General features: G+C 42.0%; 1 long non-coding RNA gene across 1 annotated transcript in view; it reads right to left on the reverse strand.

Annotated features, from left to right (window-relative positions):
* Positions 1 to 11,586: 11,586 nt before the first annotated feature.
* LOC125486509 overlaps positions 11,587 to 25,282 on the reverse strand; it is a 71,118-nt gene continuing 57,422 nt past the window's right edge. The window contains exon 3 of the long non-coding RNA XR_007265171.1: positions 11,587 to 11,765. This is a non-coding gene — a long non-coding RNA (uncharacterized LOC125486509). The remainder of the gene's footprint in view (positions 11,766 to 25,282) is intronic.

Here is a 25,282-nt window from a genome sequence, read left to right on the forward strand (position 1 = left end):
TGTTTTTCTAAGTTTTAGAGTTGTTAAGGACAAAGCAAGAAATCACTATTAACAGCTACATATAATTCTTAATTGCAAATTTCACTGGGCAGGAATCTTTGAGGCGTTCTGTGTCTTGGATTTTCAACAAGCCCTAGACTATCAAATTCTTACTCATTGAAGCAGAAAAAACTCTCGATGAATTTCCACAGAAAACCATTGACAATTAGCTGTCTACAGCTGGAATTGCTGTCAATAACCTACACTGCAAAGGGTCTGTTAGGTCCCATGAGTGTGGTATGACCTTTGTGTAAAACCTCATTTAAATTCTCATCCTGTAATTAATGATACATTTCAGTGCATATATTGCAAACGTGCCTAGTTCATTCTAGACAAATTTATAGTTAAATAGTTGACTGGTAGACTGAAACATTCAACTCAGTTAATGCATAAAAAGGTATGTTAATTTAGGATTCAACTGGCCAGCAATGGAAAGCTATGTTTATTCATTGTAAGAATTGGGTAAAAAGTTTGAAAACTAGTTAATAAAGCTTTGTTTTACATGCATTATTAAACATTATTGAGGGTGAGGATTCAGATTTGTTTTAGGATTTAGCTATTAGCAGTTTTAGGTGTTCTGAAACATAACCTTAAAGAGTAAATCCAAATGGATTGTTAGGGCACTGTTGATGGGTGTGGACTGGGATGGACTGCCAACCACACTGTCCCACTCCTTGCATTTCCTTGATTCCATTAGGCATTTTAACTCAAGATTCCACTGTTTCCAGGATGATGTTAAACATCCTAATCTGTCAAAGCATGAGCTCTTGTTTCCCCCTGGAAAGTGCAGTAAATTTGCATCAGTGTTGCAAAATGAATTTTCTGCTTTGCATTCCAAGAGGTGAAAGTTTACATCAGATCATCAGTTCAAAAGGTGACTGCATCCTCATTATTCTTAACCAATTCCTGAAATTCATCCGTAAGATCTTAGTGAATACAGTTGTTTAACTCAGGTAAGGTTTTTAAAAGTTCTGTATTTTTATTCTAATATGTAAAATATAAACTAAATGGATACAGGCTAGAAAATAACTCGCAAGCTAAGAATTAACTGATATTAAATATACGACACAATTTATTTTTCAAAACTGTTATCAATATTCACTTTCGTCCATTTAAGTTTTTAAAAGACTATAGAACATTTTCTTACGTTACTTATCTTTCTATCATTTAACTGATCTGCTTATTGAGTATTACATGGAACACAATCTGAATGAACCAAACACATGACAGAACATGAGATTATTAAATAAAGAGCAGTCATTCTATTACTTTACATACAAAGATATAGTCTTCAAGGTTGTAATGGTGTATTAAATGGATTTCATTCCATGCTTTTAATCCTATTTATCACCAACATAATGAAGTAACTTGAGTCTGATTTCTTCAGGAAATGTTTGAAATCTCTACTTTCAACACATCCTTTATCATGGACATTTGTTGCGCAGAATGCTTTTCATTTACCGTTCTATAATTTGTATCATTGAGCAAATATTACATATAATAAGTGCAAAAGAAATTAAGTTTATTAACAACTTGATGAATAAAGGGAAGTTATTTTAAGTTATAATTTGTCTAGGGTATTTAGTTACAGTCAATGGAAATAAATTAGAATAGCGACCTTCAAGATGTTTTTCGACTGTTTAACTTTCAAGTGTACATTTATAATATAAATTCCTGGAATATCATGCAAGGCGAAACAAACAATTTCTTTGAGAAGTTGCCTGTTATATTGAGGATATTAGTTTCATTGGACAGTGAAAGGAAAATGAAACTGCAGAGGAAAGCAAATCCTAAAGCAGTTTTGGATCACTAAATCTTCAGAAATTTTACTGTTCTGAGGTGCTGGAGAATGCCCCCATTGATGGATTTATTTGGCTTCTTTTGGGTCATGAGACAGGTCTTAAGACGAACATCCTTTCTGGTCATGAGGTCCCAAATTAATGAGAATTGTTAAGGTTTTTCCTTCACATGCTTATCACATGAACAGAACTAATATAAAAGGCACTGAATTCCAACAGTTGTCAGATAACCGGGGCAATTGACATAACAGGTTGCCTGCATTTGTTCCAATGTGCAGACTAATGGAGAAGCAAATGGAAAAAAGACAAAACATAAATAAATTAAACAGAGAATGGAAATGGAGAGATAAAGACACAGCAAGAAGAAAACTTTTGGAACTGTGAAGAAAAGGAACTTAAAACATGGAGTAACATCTCAATGCTATCGTGTTCTTTTTGCTTGAGGGTTTCTTAAATTGCGGATTTACACAATTAAATTACATATATTCTTTGACTGTTAAATTTGTGTAAATTAATGTTTAAATATTTGAATTTTGACAGTGCCTGTTTAATCAATTCTAATTTACAGTTATATTCTTCAGCACTCTACCTTCTAAGTGAAGACTGCAGAAGAAGGAATGTGAAAGACCAAGAAATGAAGAACTCAGTGTCAGCTTCTCTGTCTCCAAGATAAAAGAGTGGGAGCAAAATTATTTTCCCAGGATGAATACTTCAAATAATCTTGCATTATTTCAAGCAATTCTGCTGTACAAATTAGAGGTATAAAACAACTGTTGTTATTTGAGTGACATAAATTTTCTTTCTTTCTTTCTTTCTATAATCTCACATTCTAATGTCACATTGAAAAATGAAAATGTTCAAATCCTGTGACCTCCAACAATCTGACAGGAATTTTACTGCCTGGGTACTAATTTTTTAATATTGAAGATAAAAATGTAGCTGATTCCACACTTTATCTTGTACTTGATGTTGATAAATTCATGAGTATATATATTGTGGAGCTTTTCAAAATGTGCTGAGACATCTGTTGACACTTAACTGGGCACCACCTCCTTTATCAAATCATTGTGTGAATAGAACATTGTGAATAGATCTTGTCAACAGTTCAAGCTAAACATTTGCAAGGCACAGTAGACGTTTTGGAAAAAAAGTTTCCTAAGTTGAGCAAAAATGTTAGATGTGATTTGCAGTGGCAATGGTTTTATTCATACAATGATGTGATTAGCGCGTTCTTGTGGAAGACAGCTTAGCGGAGATTGCATATAAAGGTATTTTACACAATCTCTGGCGAATAACTCCTGCCCCTATTTTCATCAGATGATAATCTATATAGTCTTGCTGGACTCCACTATATACTGTGGCTACTCAGGAGCCAGACTGAAAGTTAATGAAAGATATCTGCCAGGAAAATATTCACAGTCTAGAAAATATTATTCCTACCTTAAATGATTAAGCTAGATAATGAATTCCACTTTCTTTGTCCCAGCCCTGATCAAATTTTTCCCTATCTCCTTTAGTGAAAGTTATTACAACAGGAAGCTTCATAACACAGCTCTCTATGTGCAGGGCTCCAATGTCCAAGACAGAAATGGTAGGATAAAAATCTTTGCAGCTGAAAATGTCACAGTTAATCAGGATTGTCAATGGACAACTGCTGGCCTCGAGCTGCAACAGCAGATACCACAATCTGCATTTTCTTGATAGCCAGGCTCTTTAACCAGGTCAGTAATCTGTGGTGAGAGGGCCAGTTGTCGGAGGGAGACGAGGGGCACTTTCTGTCGGCTGTCTTCCTGTAACAGAAGAAAAGCATTGTGATACTGTAATTCAGTCAAATCGGTATTGAATGCAACACAACAGTAATGTAGACAGAGCTATGTTCTTCGCTTAAGTTATCAGTACATGGGATAGGGAAGTCGAAACTTAATAGATGTACGAACAATTATACACAGGCACAGAATCATGTTTCTAGGTCTACGACTAACATTAAGTATTTTACTAATTATAAGCGGGAAGAAACAGTTTTTTCACCATTCTTAGAAAGTGAATGGTGATGCAATGACAGTTACTGTTAGCTGTTTTCAAATTTTGTTGTGCTGACTTTCTGTATTCTTCCCTTTTGAAGGTGTTGATAACTTGTCGGGGTTTCAAACATTCTTGTCATTCTTTGGCGCACTTTCCCAAATGACCGCTGTTAAAGTGTGAACCTTGACAGTGAGTGATGACAAGCCTTTCGCATTCAGGAGTACCTCAGCTGAGCCTGATCTTTCCTTCATCTGATGCTCACCTACACCCACCACGAGAGTTCACCGACAATTAATTCTGAGTGGGAGGTGAGTCAATTCTCCTTCTCTAATTCAGAGGTGCTGAGGTCAATGATTAACAATACTAGGCTGATGTCTGATGGCTTAGCACACAGACACGGACTGGAGTGTAGAATGTGCAAGGGAGGAGCTTAAAAAGAAAATTAGGACAGCATGAAAGGACAATGGCAGGTTAAAATAAAGAAAAATCCTAAATTATTTTACAAGTATATTAAGAGTAAAAAGATAAACAGGAAAGAGCAGGGCCCATTAAGGACCATGGTGGCAATTTATGTGAGGGGGCAGAGGAAGTAGGCAGGGTGTAGTGAGAGCGATGATGTCGGTATAGAAATCTGGGAGAAGGTCTGTGATATAATTGAAGGAATTGACATAGACAGAAGAGGTTCTGAGTGGTCTGGCAGGCTTAAAATGAGATAAACCTTCAGCATTGGATAAAATGTCTCTCAGATGGTTGAGTGACACAAGGGAGGAAATAGTAGGGGCACTGGCAATAATTTTCAATTCCTCTCTGGCTACAGGAGAGGTGCAAAAGGACTGGAGGACAGCCAGTGTTGGTACCAATATACATGAAGGGAGCAACTGATAAACCAGGAAACTACAGGCCAGTTAGTCTAACCTTTGTGGTAGGGAAATTATTTGGAAATAATTCTGAGGGACAGAATTAAATTTGGAGGGGCAGTGATTCATCAGGAACAGTCAGCATGGTTTTGTAGATGAGGGCAATGCTTTTGATGTGGTCTACTTGGACTTCAGCAAGGCTTTTGATAAGGGCCTGCATGGAAAACTGATAGCAAAGGTCGGCGCCCCTGGGATCTAAGGAAATTTGGCTAATTGGATCTAGAATTGGCTGAGTGGCAGGAAGCAGTGGGTTGTGGGATGTTTTTGTGACTGGAAGCCTGTGTCTTGTGAAGTCTGCAAGGATAGCTGTTGGGACAATATTTTTGCTATTTTTGATTTATATAAACAAGTTATACTTGAATGTAAGAGATTTGATCAGTAAGTTCACGGATGATATACAAATTGGTGGGGTGATAAATAGTGAAGAAGATGTCCTTAGATTTTAGGAGAACATAGAGGGGCTGGTCAGACAACTGTCCAGTGGCAAATGGAATTCAATCCAGATAAGTGTGAGGTGATGCACTCAGTAAGGACAAACAAGGCAAGGGAATACAGACGAAGAGCAGGACCGTGAATCACTGAGGATCAGAGGGATCCTGGTATGCATGTGCACTGGTCCCTTAATAGGTAGATAAAGTGGTTAAGAAGGCAAATTGTATACTTGTTTGAGAGCAGTGAGGTTATGCTGGAATGTCTTTGTGCAGTTCTGGAATCCAAATTATAGGAGGGATGTGATTGCACTGGAGAGAGTGCAGAGAAGTTTTACCAGGATGTTGCCTGGGCTGGAGAGTTTTAGGTTTGAAGAGAGATTAGACAGACTGGAGTAATTTTCCTTCGAGCAAAGGAGACTAAGCAGGGACATGACTGAGATGTATAAAATTACAAGGGTCTAGATAAGGTAGATAGGAAGGAATTTTTCCCCTTGTTGGAGGGATCAATCACCAGGAGACATAAGTTTAAGGTAAGAGGCAAAGGGGATGTGAAGAAAAGGTTTTTTTTAACCTCCAAGGGTGGTGAGGGTCTGAAACCCACTGTCTGTAAGGGTAGTAGAGGCTGAAACCCTCATACATTGAAGAAGTCATTAGATGGACACTTGCAATGCCAATGCATACAAGACTATGGGCCAAGTGCTGGCAAATGGGATTAGAACAGTTAAGTGGTCATTTATAACTGCTGCAGAATCAATGGATTGAAGGGCCTTTTACTCTACTGTAGACCTCTATGACTCTTACGATTGTATGACTCGGATTTGAGCCTGGTTCCACACTGCTCACTGTGCCTTTGGGTAAGCCACTATCTTTCCTTTAAATTTTTTTAAACACTCAGTTCAAACAGTAGGTTTCACAATATCCACACCTATATCTAAAATGGCAATATTTCTAGGGTCATGGATTTGGGAAGCACTGACAAAGAGACCTTGGAACTTTGTTATAATGTATATTGCAATATTGGTGGGCCAGTGAGGAAAGGACTGGATAATTAAGTTGATAGATTTTAATACTTAACTATGGTAATGAAGTTGGTAACTCTTGTCTCTGAAAGCTGGGTCTCTTTCTAATCCTCTGTTTATGACTCAGCTCTTGCTCTACTAGTTCTTCTTCTTCCTCCTCGGCAATCCCTCAGGACTGAGGATGATTTGCTGATACTCTGGTTCTGAGATGGCTGATGGTGTGTAAACTGCATCTTCTGTCTCACACAGGACAGATGGTCCTTGAAAGATAAAGTGATGAGTTATTTATGGAGGCTCAGGTGCTTTCTCCGATACCACCACTGTGCCTCTGCCTGTTTCTGATGAAGGCTCTTGTTGTTTTTCTTTCCTTCCTGAATGAAAATTCTCATTTAGGTTGGTCACAAGCCAGAGACTCCCATGAGTTAGTAGGGAGGTTTCACCTTATCAGGGACGTTTTTGGGCATCCCCAAACCCATTTCCACTCTCCTCCAGTTGTTTCCTGCCATGACAGAATTTCAGGTAGAGAAAGAAAGTTGGCAGCAGCCAGTAGATCAGAAAGGAGACTCCCCCACAGGTATAATGCACTGTGAAGGGGTTTAATTGCCTAATTCTGGGACTTCACGGAGGAGGAGGTCCTGCCCAAGAGCAGTGCCATGAGCTCTGTAGTGGGGGTTTCTGGTACTGCAGGCAGGCCCATGACAAAGGCAGCATGGGATTGAAGTGTAGTATTGTGTCGGGGAGGGCTCAAATATCTTTGGGGGTGGGGGAAGTAGGTTTTGGGGTGGGGTTCTCACAGCAGGTGGGGGAGGAAGGGGGATGCCATTGATGGGCAAGGGGCACCCCAAGTAGATTGTACTCCTCTTTCATTACAGCAGTTTTCTAAACTTCTTTAAAAGAAGTTGTCTCACACCAACCATATTTTAACACAGACAGTGTATTATCAGGGTCAGTTGAGCTTTTGACAAACTCAATTTCCCTTAATTATTTATTTACAGATGATGATTGGGACATTCCATGGGACTGTGCGTAGATGGGAAGATGGTTTGCTGGCCAGCCGAATTAGGTTGTGTGACAAAAGCAAAGTTGCCGGAAAAGCTCAGCAGGTCTGGCAGCATCTGTGAAGAAAAAAATCAGAGTTAATGTTTCGGGTCCAATGACCCTTCCTCAGAACTGATGGTGGCTGGGAAAACGTCAGTTTATATGCAGAAAATAGGGAGGGCATGGGGTAGGGAGTAAACAATAGGACAGAGCCTAAAAAGAGAGAAGAGTAGTTGGACAGACAAAGAGTTGATAATGATCACGCTGGACGGGTGCATAGTTGTTAATGGGAACAAAAACAAAGTTGCTGGAAAAGCTCAGCAGATCTGGCAGCATCTGTGAAGGAAAAAACAGAGTTAATGTTTCGGGTCCGGTGACTATTCCTCAGATTTTCTTCCTTCACAGATGCTGCCTGACCTGCTGAGCTTTTCCAGCAACTTTGTTTTTGTTCCGGATTTACAGCATCCATAGTTCTTTCGGTTTTTATTTAGTCGTTAATGGGGACTGTTAGTGACTAATAACAGGTGGTGTGTAATGGCAGGCTGTGTGATAACAAGGCCTGGTGTGTGGAGGAGTGGCTGACACGAGGCAGGGTTTAGGCCCTAAAATTATTGAACTCGATATTGAGTCCGGAGGGATGCAGTGTCCCCAAGTGGAAAATGAGGTGTTGTTCTTCCAGATTGCGCTGAGCTTTGCTGCTGTGTGATCACCTGCCAAAAACACTCCCAGTCATTGGGGTGGTAGGGGGTTATGAATTATCCAGCCCTCTGAGAGTGGAGGGGATGATGCAGTGGTAATATCACTGAATGAGTAACCTAGAGCCCCAGGCTCTTTCTGTGCAGACATGTGATGAATCCTACCATGGCAGATGATGAAACTTGAATTCTGTAAAAATCCAACCCCTGCCCAGTATGACTAGATTTGAGTGAATGGAGCATTGACGCTGAGCCTCTTGACAAGGGTAATCCTGGTTTGCAAGCAATGGGAAGCTTATCAGTGTTTGTACTGTCTTTAACTAAAAAATCCACCTTCTTTTCAGTCAGAGGTAGTTTAATCAAAATCCCAATGGTTGATTCAGAAAACAAATAATTTGAGTACTTATAGTAAACAATATTTACTTGTGGTTTCATCAGAACTTCTTTTAGCTTAGAAATGGAGAAGCCTATGAGAATATTTTAAAATTGAGCCAGGCATAAAAATAATCCAGATATTTTAGGCAAGTGTAGAAATAAGCACTTACTCAATTTTATGGGAGAAGGAGGGGCTTTGCTGCATAGTAATTAGGAATGGAAACCTTTGCTTATTTCTTTATCCTTTCTGTTTCCTCAAGCAGCACATTCTACTGTACTGGCTGACATTAGGTAATGCAACCAGGGATCAAACCAGAAGTCTTTCTACTCCCCATGGGTTAGCCTTGACTGGAGAGCACATCCATCCACCGAAAATAAGGCAACTGCAAGTAGTCATTTTGTTCTTGAATTCTAAATGGCAAAATGTAGTTGTGATATTGTAACAACGTTGCATAAAAATTGGTGGACAGTTGCGCAATGCATTTTTTTCACATTTTCATAAAAAAGCCTTTATTAGGTGCTAACTTGGCACTCTTCCCTTAAACTGAAAACGATGGGCTCAAGTTGATGCTTCACTACTGTTAGACTTCTTGTCTTTTGGCTGAGTTGACAAAAGGCCCGACTGGCTGGTGCAAGATTATGTAAAAGAGCCTGTGTCATTTGGTCAAGGAAGACCAGACGATCCTCACAGTACTTGCCCTGTGATCTCACTGCTGTTATGGGATCTTGCTGTGCTCAAATTGGCTGCAGAATCTGCTCACAAAACAAAAGGAAGTAATTTGTTGTTTAGAGCTCTTGAATGCGTGTTCTTCCCATGAAGCATATTATACTTGTATCAGCTTGCATGGTGGCAGCCTTGCTGCCAGAACATTTATAAGTTCAATTCCTGCGCCAGAACTAGTGTGTTTAATCTATTCTGACATTTGATTTCAGAATTGAGGTAGTGTCACATTGCTAAAGATTTTTTCCTTTAGGTGAGAATGTGATTCTTGGCCCTATCTAATATTCTTGGCCCACAGCTAAAAAGACTCAAAGGTTATTTTCTTTGGAACGTTTTCTGAGAAAAACAGCTACAAAAATCTGTCCATACAATGAACAGTGAGTACTGGAATTCAACTGAATACATCAGGGATAAAATATCTTCAGCTGTATTCAGAAATTGGAAAAGTCATCTCTAAATGCAAATGTTTCATTTTTTTTATGTTCGTGGGATGTGGACATTGCTGACTGGGCCAGAATTTTTTGCCCATTGCTCACTGCCCTGGAACTGAGTGGATTGCCAGGCTGTTTCAGACGGCGGTGAAGAGTCAACCACATTTATGTGGGTCTGGAGTCACATGTGGGCCAAATCAGATAAGGACGACAGGTATCTTTCCCTAAAGGATATTGGTGAACCAGCTTGGTTTTTATGACAATTGACAGTGCTTATATGGTTGTCATTAGACTTGCTTTTAATTCCAGATTTTTTATTAAATTCAAATTTCAACATCTGTCATGGTGGAATTCGAACCCAAGTCCTGAGAATATTAGCCTGAATAGACTTGTTATCTTGGAGCAAAGAGCATTCAAACAAATTTATGCGGAAAATCTTAAGTTTTAAATCATTCAATGCTAGAGTGGTAGAGCTCAGAAGAAAGCCATTTGACCTGCTGTGTACAATGCTTTCTTTGCGAAAACATCTCTGTACGTGCCTACTCCCTGGCCCCTCCCATATTGCCAAGCAACTTTTTCCTCTTCGGATACTGATGCAATTACCTTTTGAAAGCCATGGTTGAATCTTCCTGAGCCATGTTAGAACATACCAAACAGGAGCAGGAGTAGGCCACTTAGCCCCTTTAGACAGCTCTGTCATTCAATAAGATCATGGCTGATTACTGTCCTCCCCTGATAACCTTCCTATTAGGAATCTACTTAACTCTGCTTCCAAAATATTCAAAAACTCAGCTTCCACCTCCTTTTGCAGAAAAGAGTTCCAAAGACTCACAACCCTCTCTGAGAAAACATTTCTCCCCATCTCTGCTTTAAATGGATAACCTCTTCTTTAAATAGTAACATCTAGTTCTAGATTCTCCCACAAGAGGAAGCATCCTTCCCATACTTAACTTTTAAAGCCCCCTTAGAATCTTATGATATGATCAAGTTGCTTCTTGATCTTCTAAATTTCATCAAATACAGATCTAGCTTGTCCAATCTTTCCTCAGAAAACAACCTGCCTATTCCAGGTATTAGTCTGGGAACATTCTCTGAACTGTTTCCAAAGCATTTGCATCCTTCCTTAAATAAATAGACCAAAACTGTCACACAGTACTCCAGACATGCTCTCACCAGTGCCATGGAGAACTGGAGAAAATCTTATTACTTTGTATAGATCGGTATCAACCCTCCTGCCAAAGGGAACACATTTTCTTTCCAGACTCCTCATGGTTTTGAATCTCCTCTCAACCTTGTGACTGAAGGCTCTCATCCATACAACCATCCTCCTAAGCCCTTTCTGCCTCATCTCTGAAGAGTTCACATCCTTCTTAAATTGTGGTGCTCATCACTGCACAAAACTGCTGCAGAGTTTTAACTTTTAATTGTTGAATGACTGAGTGGGAGCAGGCATAAACAGATTGACAAATCACTCGGTTTCCCACACCCCTTGGTGACAGGAGTAATTCTTCCCCCACTATAGTCCTTCACGACTGGGCCCATACTGTAGTAACTGGCACAAATAAAGCAGTCTGACTTAAAAGTGAAATTTTCTCTTTGATGTAAATGCCAGAGCTGCTACGGACGCCCACTCTACTGACTGAATGAAGCAAAAGTGCTGCAACATTGTTAAAGGGACAGTCCACCCTTGGCCATAACTATTGAAAATGAAATAATAATACAGGGGTGGAAAACTTCAGTATTAGTGCAGTTTTAGAGTAAATGTGGAGGCACTTACTTAACAATTCTTCCCACATCCTCCAAGTCGTGAGAAGTGGTGGAATTTGTATAACGTGAATGTGTACTTCCAGCCTTAATTACAAATAATGGAAATACATTATAGAGGCCCCACTGCACACTTTTGGTTTACATTGAGGTGGCAATGGTGACCTTGGCAATCAAAGTAAATTATAAATAGTTATTACATAGATCCTTAGTGTAGTATTAGAGTCTTAGGTACATAGCGGAGAAATGGAACTTGAAAATACTTTCATAAAATATGTTATAAGTAAACTTTAATGTGTGTCAGGCCTTCATTGCTGTATCAGACATGACTCCACCAGGCTAAACTTTGCCAATTAATTACTGTAAATGAAAGCAAGCCAGTCACGCTGTGAACAGTTGTGCTTAATCATGTGACTTGTGGACTTCCCTTTGTCATCCTATGCCTGAAAGTATGATGGGGGCTGGGACGGTAAGGGGATGTTCAGCTGTCAATTACTCCATCATTTTCACTATTCTGTCAAAACAAAATGGTTACAGTTAGTTCACTTAACCACAAATTACATCAAAGCAGTTTCCTCTTTTCTTTGCAACCTTAGATGTTAGGTGGTGTAACAACAGAGTGCAGATGGAGGCGACTGCAAAAAGCAGAACTGCCATATAAACCTGACGCTTCTGATTTCTGAAGCCAAGTAATGTATATGCAAGTTACTGTAGATACCAAAGGCCCAGACTGTTCCATAATTATGGGAATTAAAGATTGATTACCCACTCTTGTCGAAGTATCAGTTAGATCAGAATATATCATGCACAAAGTGCTGAAGTGATACAGAGAAATGGTTGTGTATGATTTTGTAAGGTCAGCCTACTTGAATAATCGTCAAGCATTCCCTGCCTAGATTAACTAACCCAAATAGACCAGCATTAGCTGGATATCCAGGGAATTCAGTAGGTCTTAAAGGTTTGCTCCTCACAGCTTAAATTGAGCTGCACACTGAAATAAACGGATTTGAACTTTACTGCTGGCAGTTGAGAAAGAAAGAAGGCAAGAGTAGGATTCCCCTTTGGAAGTGCAGCTCTGGAAGTTTTACCCAAAAGAAAATGGGTTTGATTCTTTAGAGTTGAGGGGCTCACTTTAGATAAAAGCAGTAATTTTGTTGAATTGGAGTACAGCCTCTGTATTCATTGATCACAGCAGCTGCAGCAACAAATTACATTTAAATAGCACCTTTAGCAGTCTTAAAACATCACAAGCATATTATCAAACAAAATTTAATAGTGAGCCACATAAAGAGATATTAAGACAGATTACTGAAGGTTTTATCAAATAAATAGGTTTTTAGGAATGCCTAAAGGAGAAGAGACAGGCTAACAGGCAGAGAGACTTAGTGGGTGAATTCCAAAGTTTAGGATTTAGGCATCAAAGGCACCGGAGATGCTAGAAATGGAGAAATGCAGTGATGTTTAAGTTTGTAGTAGTTGAGGATATTAGAGATAGGGATGGGTGATCCTGTGAAAAAGAATTTGAACTGCAAATTGAGAATTTTTAAGATTGCGGGTTGGATTGGAATGGAATGTAGACCAGCAAGGACAGGGACAATGAATGAATAGATTTAGTGTATGGCCAGAGGAGCCTCAGGTGAGCTCGGGTTTATGGAGGACGTGAGGCCACCTAGATCATGAGAATACCTCCGGGTCTGAAGGTAACAAAGTCAAGGATGATGTTTCCACAGTGAACGAGCTGAGGCAGGGGATGAAGACAGTCATCATTATGAAGGTAGATCTTGGTGATGGAGAGGAATGGGTCACAGATGAGAAAGGAACAGCTGGAGCAAGAATGGGTTATGCTGTGCTGTGCTAATACCGGGAGGCATCTTGCCAACCAGCAGTGCATGAGGTAAATATGAGCAAGCTTCAGTATTTGATGTATGTGCTGTGAGTCTGGACTTATAATGAAGGTTAGTTATTTTAATGTATAGCTTTTAGGAAAAGCAGCGTTAAGATTTAACTTCCCACTTGGAAATGCTTTGTTTTTGCTCAGGAAATCTTTCCTTCACATACATTCATAGCTCAGCGGCTGGGAGTTTTGTGATAACACCTCCTGACTCCCCAAAGCCTGTCCACCATCTACACGGCACAAGTCAGGAGTGTGCTGGAATACTCCCCACTTGCCTGGATGAGTGCAGCTCCAACAACACTCAAGAAGCTTGACACAATCCAGGGCAAAGAAGTCCACTTGATTGGCACCATATCCACAAACATTCATTCCCTTCACTGCTAATTATTCAGTGTGAACCATTTACAAGATGCACTGCAGGAATTCACCAAAGCTCCTTAGACAGCTTCTTCTTCCAAACCCATGAGCACTACTATTTAGAAGGACAGGGGATACAAGGGAACACCACCACCTGCAAGTTCCCCTCGAAGTTACTCACCATCCTGACTAGGAAATATATCGCCGTCGTTTCAGTGTCACTAGGTCACAATCCTGAAACTCCGTCCCTAAAGGCCCTATGGATCTACTTACATCAAATAGACTGCTGTGGTTCAGGAAAGTAGCTAACCAACACCTTCTCAAGAGCAACTAGTGATGGGCAATTAATACCAGTCCAGACAGCAAAGCCCACATCTCAAGAATGAATTTTAAAAAACTTTGCCACTTGCTGAGTAGATTTTTGCTGGCACAAGTTAGCATCTTATCATTTTGAACCATGAAACATGCTGCCAGCAGAACATGGTTATGCACGTGCTTGTAATCACACAAATGGAATATTATTAAAGCCCCTGGATGACAATATTGCAATATTTATAGGGAAGAATGGCAAGGTCTTGTGGAGCTAGCTGGCTACCTTGTTGCCAGATAGGCAAGTCAGTGTTACAAGGACAGTCTTGAAAATTTCTTAGCAATGAAGAAACGTCAGAGCATAGACAGAAGGAGGATAGACATTTCAGAGAATTGTAATCAGGAGACAAGAGAGGGAGAAGATCAGGAGTTACTTCTCCAGGTCCACGAGCAGTGCTGCAAAAAGCACCTGGCTCTCTGGCTGCTCCAATTTGCTACTGGGTTTCCCAAACTCTGACAAAGCTATATGACAGGCTCCAAATTGGACTGTGTGGGCCATTTTAAACATTATAATTAAATGCCTCACCTCTCCACAGAGGGACAGAGACATGCATCCCAGCATATTGCCATTTACATTGTGCAGAATGTGGCCATTTGTAGTCACACTTCATGATTTTCTTATATTTAATCTCTCTCCTCTCTCCTCTCTCAAGTACTCTTCAGGTGATGGCCTAGTGGTATTATCACTGGACTGTTAATCCAGAGACCCAGATAATGTTCTGGGGACCCAGGTTCGAATCCCTTCATGTCTGATGTTAGAATTTGCATTCAATGAATATCTGGAATTAAGAATCTAATGATGACTGTTAATCCATTGCCGCTGGTCAGGAAAAATCCACCTGGTTTTCTAATGTCCTTTAGGGAAGAAAACTGCCATCCTTACTTGGCCTGGCCTACATGTCACTCTAGACCCACAGCAATGTGGTAAGGACTCTTAACTGCCCTCTGGGCAATTAGAGATGGGCAATAAATGCTGGCCTACCCAGTGATGCCCTCATCCTGTGAATGAATAAAGAAGTTACAGTTTCTATCTACTTAAAGTAAAAGTGCCACGTATATACTCATGACAAGTGGGAACAATGATGGCTTGGAGAAGCCACAACAAACTAAGCCCCCACCTCCCCCATTGACTCACTGTAAAGGAGCTACGTGCCAAACTCTGGAAGTGGATTCCATGGAGGGAGTAGGGAAGCATGACCTCCACTGGAGGCCTTCCAAAGCTATTCCCTGCTTATTATTCTTACCCATTCACCCGTTCACGACAAGTTCAATTAGAGATTGCACTGATGCAGTAAATAAAATATTGGACCACAGCTAAGAACACCAGTAATTATTGCAAGAAAAAACTGAATAAGCTTTGCATGGAGAAGCAAACAGTGTTACAGCTTTTAATGGCACATTTGCACATCTTTAAGAGGGTGTTCAACGTCCAACTGCGAAACACGGAAATTGATGCCATCAGGTAATTCATGCAATTTGTCAATCCTTAATCAAGATATTGCATATAAAGGATAGAGTGGTTACCCTACCAATTAAGAAAGCAGCCAGACCACAGACTAACTGAGATAACAAGGTGTAGAGCTGGATGAACTCTACACCTTGTTATCTCAGATTCTCTAGCATCTGCAGTTCCTACTATCTCTGAAACAATTTTAACCACAGACTAACTTGTTGCATTGTCACCTCATGTAGATACCTTCTGAGCTGTCTAAATAGAAGCATGTGGGCCTGTTAGTGACAAATCGTAACTAATAAGGTCACACCTGAAATGAGCTAAAAAGGTACTGAGTGTAGATGGCTGGCATGTCTTCTTTGATCCTCCTCTCTAGAGCCTTGCAAAATTGAAGCGCTGTGTAGATGAACACACCTATGTGTCACACATGATGAAATATTTCAGGGCTAAAAGGCTAAACTGGCAAATGGAGCATAGCTTTAAAGAATCTGAGTTTGCAGATTGCAAGCCCTTTGTTCCTCATCGCAAATTTTCAAAAGGCAACAATTACGTTGGCTCTACCACAAACAGCCATTATTAAATAAGGAAAAGTTTAAGTCACAGTGCCGAATTTTTGACAAAACCTCATTTGTAAAACATTGGTGAAAAGGTCTCCATTGAAATACATGTTTCAAACAGGTCTTGTAGGCACAACAAGTATGAATTCAAATTTATTGAGCTTTGTGCCCTGTACATGCGCTGACTGTGAGTGTTTAAAGGAGCACATGGTGCAGATATTGGATGTGTAATATGACACACGGCTCCTTGCTTAGGGCACACACTCTGGAGCTGATGACTACATAGTGCATTGGCCCTGAGTAATTTACAAAGTGTAATGATGACAACATTTTCTCAGTAGCAATTTCAGTCAGTCACAGCTCTTTCACAGGAGATCCAACAGCCTTCCAAAAAGAATCAGTTGCTGTGACTCTTTTCCATAAGAGGATCACCGTAGTAATAATACAGGCCCATTTCTATTAAAGATTTTAGTCTTTATTTGTGCATCATGAATTGTGTGCCATTGGAATGGCATTAGATGAATTTTGTTTCAATATATTCAGACAGTGATCTAATTCAGGGGCTTCTGAACTCTGAAAAGGTGAGAAATTAAATCCACCCTTCAATGCAAATATACAATGCAATCAATACAAGCTTTTCTCACAGGGACTTGGTTGTAAATGTTCAAGCTTCCCCATTTATTGCTAAATAATTTCCCCTAATGACCTTGAAATGAACAGCTTGTGTTGAATAACTGTTCATGTCTATTCAAAAAGTATGTGAGCACAAGTAAAATATGCTACTGTGCAAGTCTCCATTATATTTTTGTATAATTTCATAATCATGCAATGCAGTAGCATCCACACTTGTGTATTTCATGCTACATTGTAGTCTCTTCCTTCAGAATGAGAATATAGAAAGCCAATTAAGAAGTACTCAGCAGATTATTATGTCCGTGTTGAGTTCTCTTACATATATTTGAACAAAATATCATTTGTAACACTGATTTTAACCTGTCATGTCTGAGAAGAACTGAGTGTGATGGATACTCAGATGGTGGCTGAGTACTTAGCTCTCTGCCTTTTGAGCGTCACACTCACTAAGAACAACTTAATTCAAGGACTTTGGGAAGGGGCTGACCCTGTTTGAACAGAGTGAGAAGAGTTGAATCCACATGCATTTAATGTGGTCCTGCAGAATGGAATAATGGGTGGCTAAATCACTCACGCTCAATTTCTGCCCCTTAAACCTGAAGAAGCTGCAGAAGAGGGCTGTAACAAAGAGAACACCATGAAAGTGGGAGCAAAGACTTTGTACAGGACATGGGTATTGGAAATGGAGGGGAGGCAGTGATTTTATGCTGCAGAGATATTGTAGCAACAGCTGCAATGACTTCTCTTCCCATTCCCACTTTGTTACTTTTGGTGTCATACAAACACATGAATTAGGACGAAAGGTAACTCATTCAGCCCTTCAAGATTGCTCTGCCATTCATTAAGACTGTGGCTGATCAGTTTGTGTTTCAAATGTTATATTCCAATCTACTGTCGACAACCTTCGATTCTCCTGACTAACAAGAATCTATCTGCATTTGCCTTAAAAATAATCAATTACTCCACCTTAACTGCCTTCTGAGGCAGAGAGTTCCAAGGGAAGAAAACATTTCCCATCATCGCCGTCCTAAAAGTGCGACACCTAATTTTAAACCAGCTTCCCCCACGTCTGGCCTCACCCACAAGAGGAAACTTCCATTTCATGACCACCTTTTCAAGACCATTACAAACATCACAACTCTCCATAAGACCATAAGACATAGGAGCAGAAATTAGGCCAGTCAGCCCATCGAGTCTGCTCCGCCATTCAATCATGGCTGATAAGTTTCTCAACCCCATTCTCCTGCTTTCTCCCTGTAACCCTTGATCCCCTCGACAATCAAGAACCTATCTATCTCTGTCTTAAATATACTCAGTGACCTGGCCTCCACAGCCTTCTGTGGCAGTAACTTCCATAGATTCACCACTCTCTGGCTGAAGAAGTTTCTCCTTATCTCTGTTCTAAAAGGTCTTCCCTTTACTCTAAGACTATGCCCTCGGGTCCTAGTCTCTCCTACCAATGGAAGCATCTTCCCAACATCTATTCTGTTCAGGCCATTCAGTATTCTGTAAGTTTCAATTAGATCCCCCCCTCATCCTTCTGAACTCCATTCAGTATAGACCCAGAGTCCTCAAATGTTCCTCATGTGTTAAGCTTTTCATTCCTGGGACCATTCTTGTGAACCTCCTCTGAACCGGCTCCAGGGCCAGTACATCTTTCCTGAGATATGGGACCCAAAACGGCACACAATACTCCAAATGTGTTCTGACCAGAGCCTTATAGAGCCTCAGAAATACATCCATGCTTTTATATTCAAGTCCTCTCAAAATAAATTCCGAAGTTGCATTTGCCTTCCTAACTATTCACTCAACCTGCAAGTTTACCGTTAGAGAATCCTGGACTAGAACTCTCAAGTCTCTTTGCACTTCAGACTTTTGAATTTTCTCCCTGTTTAGAAAATAGTCCATGCTTCTATTCTTCTCCTCTTTTTTCTAAACTCCAGTTATTCTCCAGATATACATAAATACCTTGGGTGAGGAAACCAAATGCAATATTTCTATGTTTGCTGATTACACCAAATTGGGTGGCACTGCTGAGTTGTGAAATGGATACAAGGAGGCTTCAGGGTGACCTTGATAAGTTGAGTCTATGAGCAACACATGGCAGATGGACTATAAATGTGAAATGATACACGTTGCTGTGAAAAACAGAAAGGCTGAGTATTATATAAATGGTGATTATATTGAGAAATGTTGATTTTTCAAAGGAATTAGGATATCCTTGTACACCAGTGCAGGTGCAGCAAGCAATTAGGAAAGCAAATGGTATGCTGGCCTTCGTTGCAAGAAAATTAGAATCCAAAAGTAAGGGTGTCTTACTGAAGTTATACAGAGCCTCGGTGCGACTGCACCTGGATTATTGTGTGTAGTTTTGATCTCCCTACCTAACAGAGGACATACTTGCCATAGAGGGAGTGTAGCAAAAGTTCACTAGGCTGGGATAGAAGGACGGTTGTGTGAGGAAAAATTGGTTTGACTGGGCCTGTATTAGAGATTAGCAGAATGAAAGGGTGAATGAAAATAAAATTCTGACAGGGCTGGGCAAACTAGAAGCAGGGAGGATGTCTATCCTGGTAAGGGAGTATAAAACCCAGGGTCAATATCAGAGGATATGGGGTAGAACATAGAACATAGAACATTACAGCTGAGTACAGGCCCTTCGGCCCTCGATGTTGCGCCGACCTGTGAAACCAATCTGAAGCCCATCTAACCTAAACTATTCCACTATCATCCATATGTTTATCCAATGACCATTTAAATACCCTTAAAGTTGGCGAGTCTACTACTTTTGCAGGCAGGGCATTCCACGCCCTTACTACTCTCTGGGTGAAGAACCTACCTCTGACATCTGTCCTATATCTATCACCCCTCAATTTAAAGCTATGTCCCCTCGTGCTAGCCATCACCATCCGAGGAAAAAGGCTCCCACTGTCCACCCTATCTAATCCTCTGATCATCTTGTATGTTTCTATTAAGTCACCTCTTAACCTTCTTCTCTCTAACGAAAACAGCCTCAAGTCCCTCAGCCTTTCCTCATAAGACCTTCCCTCCATACCAGGCAACATCCTGGTAAATCTCCTCTGCACCCTTTCCAATGCTTCCACATCCTTCCTATAATGCGGCGACCAGAACTGTATGCAATACTCCAAGTGCGGCCGCACCAGAGTTTTGTACAGCTGCAACATGACCTCATGGCTCCGAAACTCAATCCCTCTACCAATAAAACCTAACACACCGTACGCCTTCCTAACAACGCTATCAACCTGGGTGGCAACTTTCAGTGATCTATGCACATGGACACCGAGATCTCTCTGCTCATCCACACTACCAAGAATCTTACCATTAGCCCAATACTCTGTATTCCTGTTACTCCTTTCAAAGTGAATCACCTCACACTTTTCCACATTAAACTCCATTTGCCACCTCTCAGCCAGCTCTGCAGCTTATCTATGTCCCTCTGTAACCTGCAACATCCTTCTGCACTATCCACAACTCCACCGACTTTGGTGTCATCCGCAAATTTACTAACCCATCGTTCTACGCCCTCATCCAGGTCATTTATAAAAATGACAAACAGCAGTGGCCCCAAAACAGATCCTTGCGGTACACCACTAGTAACTGAACTCCAGGATGAACATTTCCCATCAATCACCACCCTCTGTCTTCTTTCTGATCTTTCTGATCCAAACCGCTAAATCACCCTCAATCCCATGCCTCCGTATTTTCTGCAATAGCCTACCATGGGGAACCTTATCAAACGCTTTACTGAAACCAATATACACCACATCAACCACTTTACCCTCATCCACCTGTTTGGTCACCTTCTCAAAGAACTCAATAAGGTTTGTGAGGCACGACCTACCCTTCACAAAACCGTGTTGACTATCCCTAATCAAATTATTCCTTTCTAGATGATTATAAATCCTATCTCTTATAATCCTTTCCAACACTTTACCCACAACCGAAGCAAGCCTCACCAGTCTATAATTACCAGGGTTGTCTCTACTCCCCTTCTTGAACAAGGGGACAACATTTGCTAGTCTCCAGTCTTTTGGCACTGTTCCAGTAGACAATGACGACATAAAGATCAAAGCCAAAGGCTCTGCAATCTCCTCTCTAGCTTCCCAGAGAATCCTAGGATAAATCCCATCTGGCCCAGGGGACTTATCTATTTTCACACCTTCCAGAATTGCTAACACCTCCTCCTTATGAACCTCAATCCCGTCTAGTCTAATAGCCTGTATCTCAGTATTCTCCTCGACAACATTGTCTTTTTCCTGTGTGAATACTGACGAAAAATATTCATTTAGGGTCTCTCCTATCTCTTCGGACTCCACGCACAACTTCCCACTACTGTCCTTGACTGGCACTAATCTTACTCTAGTCATTCTTTTATTCCTGACATACCTTTAGAACACTTTAGGGTTTTCCTTGATCCTACCTGCTAAAGACTTCTCATGTCCCCTCCTGGCTCTTCTTAGTTCTCTCTTTAGGTCCTTCCTGGCTAACTTGTAACTTTCAAGCGCCCTAACTGAGCCTTCATGCCTCATCTCTACATAAGCCTCCTTCTTCCTCTTGACAAGAGATTCAACTTCTTTAGTAAACCACGGTTCCCTTGCTCGACCACTTCCTCCCTGCCTGACAGGTACATATTTCTCAAGGACACGCAGTAGCTGTTCCTTGAGCAAGCTCCACATTTCAATTGTGCCCAGCCCCTGCAGTTTCCTTCTCCATCCTATGCATCCTAAATCTTGCCTCATCGCCTCATAATTGCCTTTCCCCCAGCTATAACTCTTGCCTTGCGGTATATACCTATCCCTTTCCATCGCTAAAGTAAACGTAACCGAATTGTGGTCACTATCACCAAAGTGCTCAGCTACCTCCAAATCTAACACCTGGCCTGGTTCATTACCCAGTACCAAATCCAATGTGGCCTTGCCCTTGTTGGCCTATCTACATACTTTGTCAGGAAACCCTCCTGCACACATTGGACAAAAACTGACCCATCTAAAGTACTCAAACTGTAGCATTTCCAGTCAATATTTGGAAAGTTAAAGTCCCCCATAACAACTACCCTGTTACTTTCGCTCCTATCCAGAATCATCTTTGCAATCTTTTCCTCTACATCTCTGGAACTTTTCAGAGGCCTATAGAAAACTCCCAACAGGGTGACCTCTCCTTTCCTGTTTCTAACCTCAGCCCACACTACCTCAGTAGACGAGTCCTCATCAAACGTCCTTTCTGCCACCGTAATACTGTCCTTGACTAACAATGCCACACCTCCCCCTCTTTTACCACCTTCCCTGATCTTACTGAAACATCTAAACCCTGGAACCTGCAACAACTATTCCTGTCCCTGCTCTATCCATGTCTCCGAAATGGCCACAACATCGAAGTCCCAGGTACCAACCCATGCTGCAAGTTCACCCACCTTATTCCGGATGCTCCTGGCATTGAAGTAGACACACTTCAAACCACCTTCCTGCCTGCCGGTACACTCCTGCGACCTTGAAACCTTATTCATGACCTCACTACTCTCAACCTCCTGTACACTGGAGCTACAATTCAGGTTCCCATCCCCCTGCTGAATTAGTTTAAACCCTCCCGAAGAGCATTGGCAAATTTCCCCCCCAGGATATTGGTACCGCTCTGGTTCAGGTGTAGACCATCCTGTTTGTAGAGATCCCACTTAACCTAGAATGAGCCCCAATTATCCAGGTATCTGAATCCCTCCCTCCTGCACCATCCCTGTAGCCACGTGTTCAACTGCTCTCTCTCCCTATTCCTCGCCTCACTAGCACGTGGCACGGGTAACAAACCAGAGATAACAACTCTGTTTGTTCTAGCTCTAAGCTTCCATCCAAGCTCCTTGAATTTCTGCCTTACATCCCCATCCCTTTTCCTACCTATGTCGTTGGTGCCTATGTGGACCATGACTTGGGGCTGCTCCCCCTCCCCCTTAAGGATCCCGAAAACACGATCCGAGACATCACGGACCCTGGCACCTGGGAGGCAACACACCAACCGCGAGTCTCTCTTGTTCCCACAGAATATCCTATCTGTCCCCCTAACTATGGAGTCCCCAATGACTAATGGTCTGAGATAAGAAAACATTTCCTCACTTGGTCAACCAATGGAATTGAAATTGATACATTGTTAGATATTATAGGCATAAAATGGGAGAAAAGGGGAATATGGTGATGAGATAGATGACCAGTGAAGGTCATATTGAATGGCAGAGCAGGCTTGAAAGGCCAAATGGCTTACTCCTGTTCCTAATTTCTATGTTTCTATGAAACATATAAGATTCTTGGGGGGCTTGACAGGGTAGATGCTGAGAGGATGTTTTCCCTTGGGGGAGAGTCTAGGATCTGAGGACACAGTCTCAGAATAAGGAGTTATGCAGTTAAGACAGAGATGAGGGGAAACTTCTTCTCTCAGACAGTGATGAATCTGCAGAATTCTTTACCGCAGAGGGCTGTAAAGTCGGGACTATTAAGTATATTAGAGATTAAGAGAGACATTTTTTATCAATAAGGAAATCAAAGGTTTTGGGGACATGCAGGGAAATGGAGTTGAGGATTATCAGGTTAGCAAGCATCTCATTGAACTGTGGAAAAGACTGAGTGGGCCAAATTACAGACTCTGCTCCTGCATCTTATGCTTATGGAAAAGTCTGTCCAATCTTACTTGATAAGACAACCTGCTTATTCCAGGTACCAATTTAGTAAACCTCCTCTCAACACATTCACATTTCTCCTTAAATAAAGAGACCAGAATGACACATTACAATGACTACAGATCATAATCTCAGATTGCCTATTGACAAACTGAACCGATAATTTCAACATTTTAATTTGAAAAAAAAGGACTGACACAGCCAAAATGACCGTGTACATAAATTCAGTGGCTGTCCTGCGTGAAATCCTGCAATGTTACACTTGTACAAAGTCAGGAAAACCTCAAATGGATAAACTAAAAAGGACATAAGGAGAGGCTGACTACCCAAATCCATCTCAGCAGGATGTCATCTTCTGCAGACAAGTTTGTGTTTTACCTTCCAGGGATATACAAAGAAATGGGGTTTAAAAGCTAAATTCAACCCTATTAGCATATGTTAGTGAGATAACAAGGTGTAGAGCTGGATGAACACAGCAGGCCAAGCAGCATCAGAGGAGCAGGAAGGCTGTGTTTTGGGCCTAGACCCTTCTTCAGAAATGGGGGAGGGGAAGGGGGTTCTGAATTAAATAGGGAGAGAGTGGGAGGCGGATAGAAGATGGATAGAGGAGAAGATAGGTGGAGAGGAGACAGACAGGTCAAAGCGGCGGGGATGGAGCCAGTAAAGGTGAGTGTAGGTGGGGAGGTAGGGAGGGGATAGGTCAGTCCAGGGAGGACGGACAGGTCAAGGGGGCAGGATGAGGTTAGTAGGTAGGAGATGGGGGTGTGGCTTGAGGTGGGAGGAGGGGATAGGTGGGAGGAAGAACACGTTAGGGAGGCGGGGACAAGCTGGGCTGGTCTTGGGATGCGGTAGGGGGAGGGGAGATTTTGAAGCTTGTGAAATCCACATTGATACCATTGGGCTGCAGGGTTCCCAAGCGGAATATGAGTTGCTGTTCCTGCAACCTTCGGGTGGCATCATTGTGGCACTGCAGGAGGCCCAGGATGGACATGTCGTCTGAGGAATGGGAGGGGGAGTTGAAATGGTTTGCGACTGGGAGGTGCAGTTGTTTACTGTGAACCGAGCGTAGGTGTTCTGCAAAGCGGTCCCCAAGCCTCCGCTTGGTTTCCCCGATGTAGAGGAGGCCACAATAGGTACAGCGGATGCAGTATACCACATTGGTAGATGTGCAGGTGAACATCTGCTTGATGTGGAAAGTCTTCCTGGAGCCTGGGATGGGGGTGAGGGAGGAGGTATGGGGGCAGGTGTAGCACTTCCTGCGGTTGCAGGGAAAAGTGCCAGATGTGGTGGGGCTGGAGGGGAATGTGGAGCGGACAAGGGAGTCACGGAGAGAGTGGTCCCTCCGGAAAGCAGATAAGGGTGGGGAGGGAAAAATGTCTTTGGTGGTGGGGTCGGATTGCAGATGGCGGAAGTGTCGGAGGATGATGCGTTGGATCCGGAGGTTGGTGGGGTGGTACGTGAGGACGAGGGGGATTCTTCTTTGGTTGTTATTGCGGGGACGGGGTGTGAGAGATGAATTGCAGGTACAGCAACTCATATTCCGCTTGGGAACCCTGCAGCCCAATGGTATCAATGTGGATTTCACAAGCTTCAAAATCTCCCCTCCCCCTACCGCATCCCAAGACCAGCCCAGCTTGTCCCCGCCTCCCTAACGTGTTCTTCCTCCCACCTATCCCCTCCTCCCACCTCAAGCCACACCCCCATCTCCTACCTACTAACCTCATCCTGCCCCCTTGACCTGTCCGTCCTCCCTGGACTGACCTATCCCCTCCCTACCTCCCCACCTACACTCACCTTTACTGGCTCCATCCCCGCCTCTTTGATCTGTCTGTTTCCTCTCCACCTATCTTCTCCTCTATCCATCTTCTATCCGCCTCCCACTCTCTCCCTATTTAATTCAGAACCCCCTTCCCCTCCCCCATTTCTGATGAAGGGTCTAGACCCTAAAAGTCAGCCTTCCTGTTCCTCTGATGCTGCTTGGCCTGCTGTGTTCATCCAGCTCTACACCGTGTTATCTCAGATTCTCCAGCATCTGCAGTTCCTACTATCTCTGATACAAGCATATGTTAGTGGTCTGATGTATTTGTGT

This window comes from Rhincodon typus, chromosome 29 (assembly GCF_021869965.1).
Source record: "Rhincodon typus isolate 14 chromosome 29, sRhiTyp1.1, whole genome shotgun sequence".
Lineage (NCBI taxonomy): Eukaryota > Metazoa > Chordata > Chondrichthyes > Orectolobiformes > Rhincodontidae > Rhincodon > Rhincodon typus.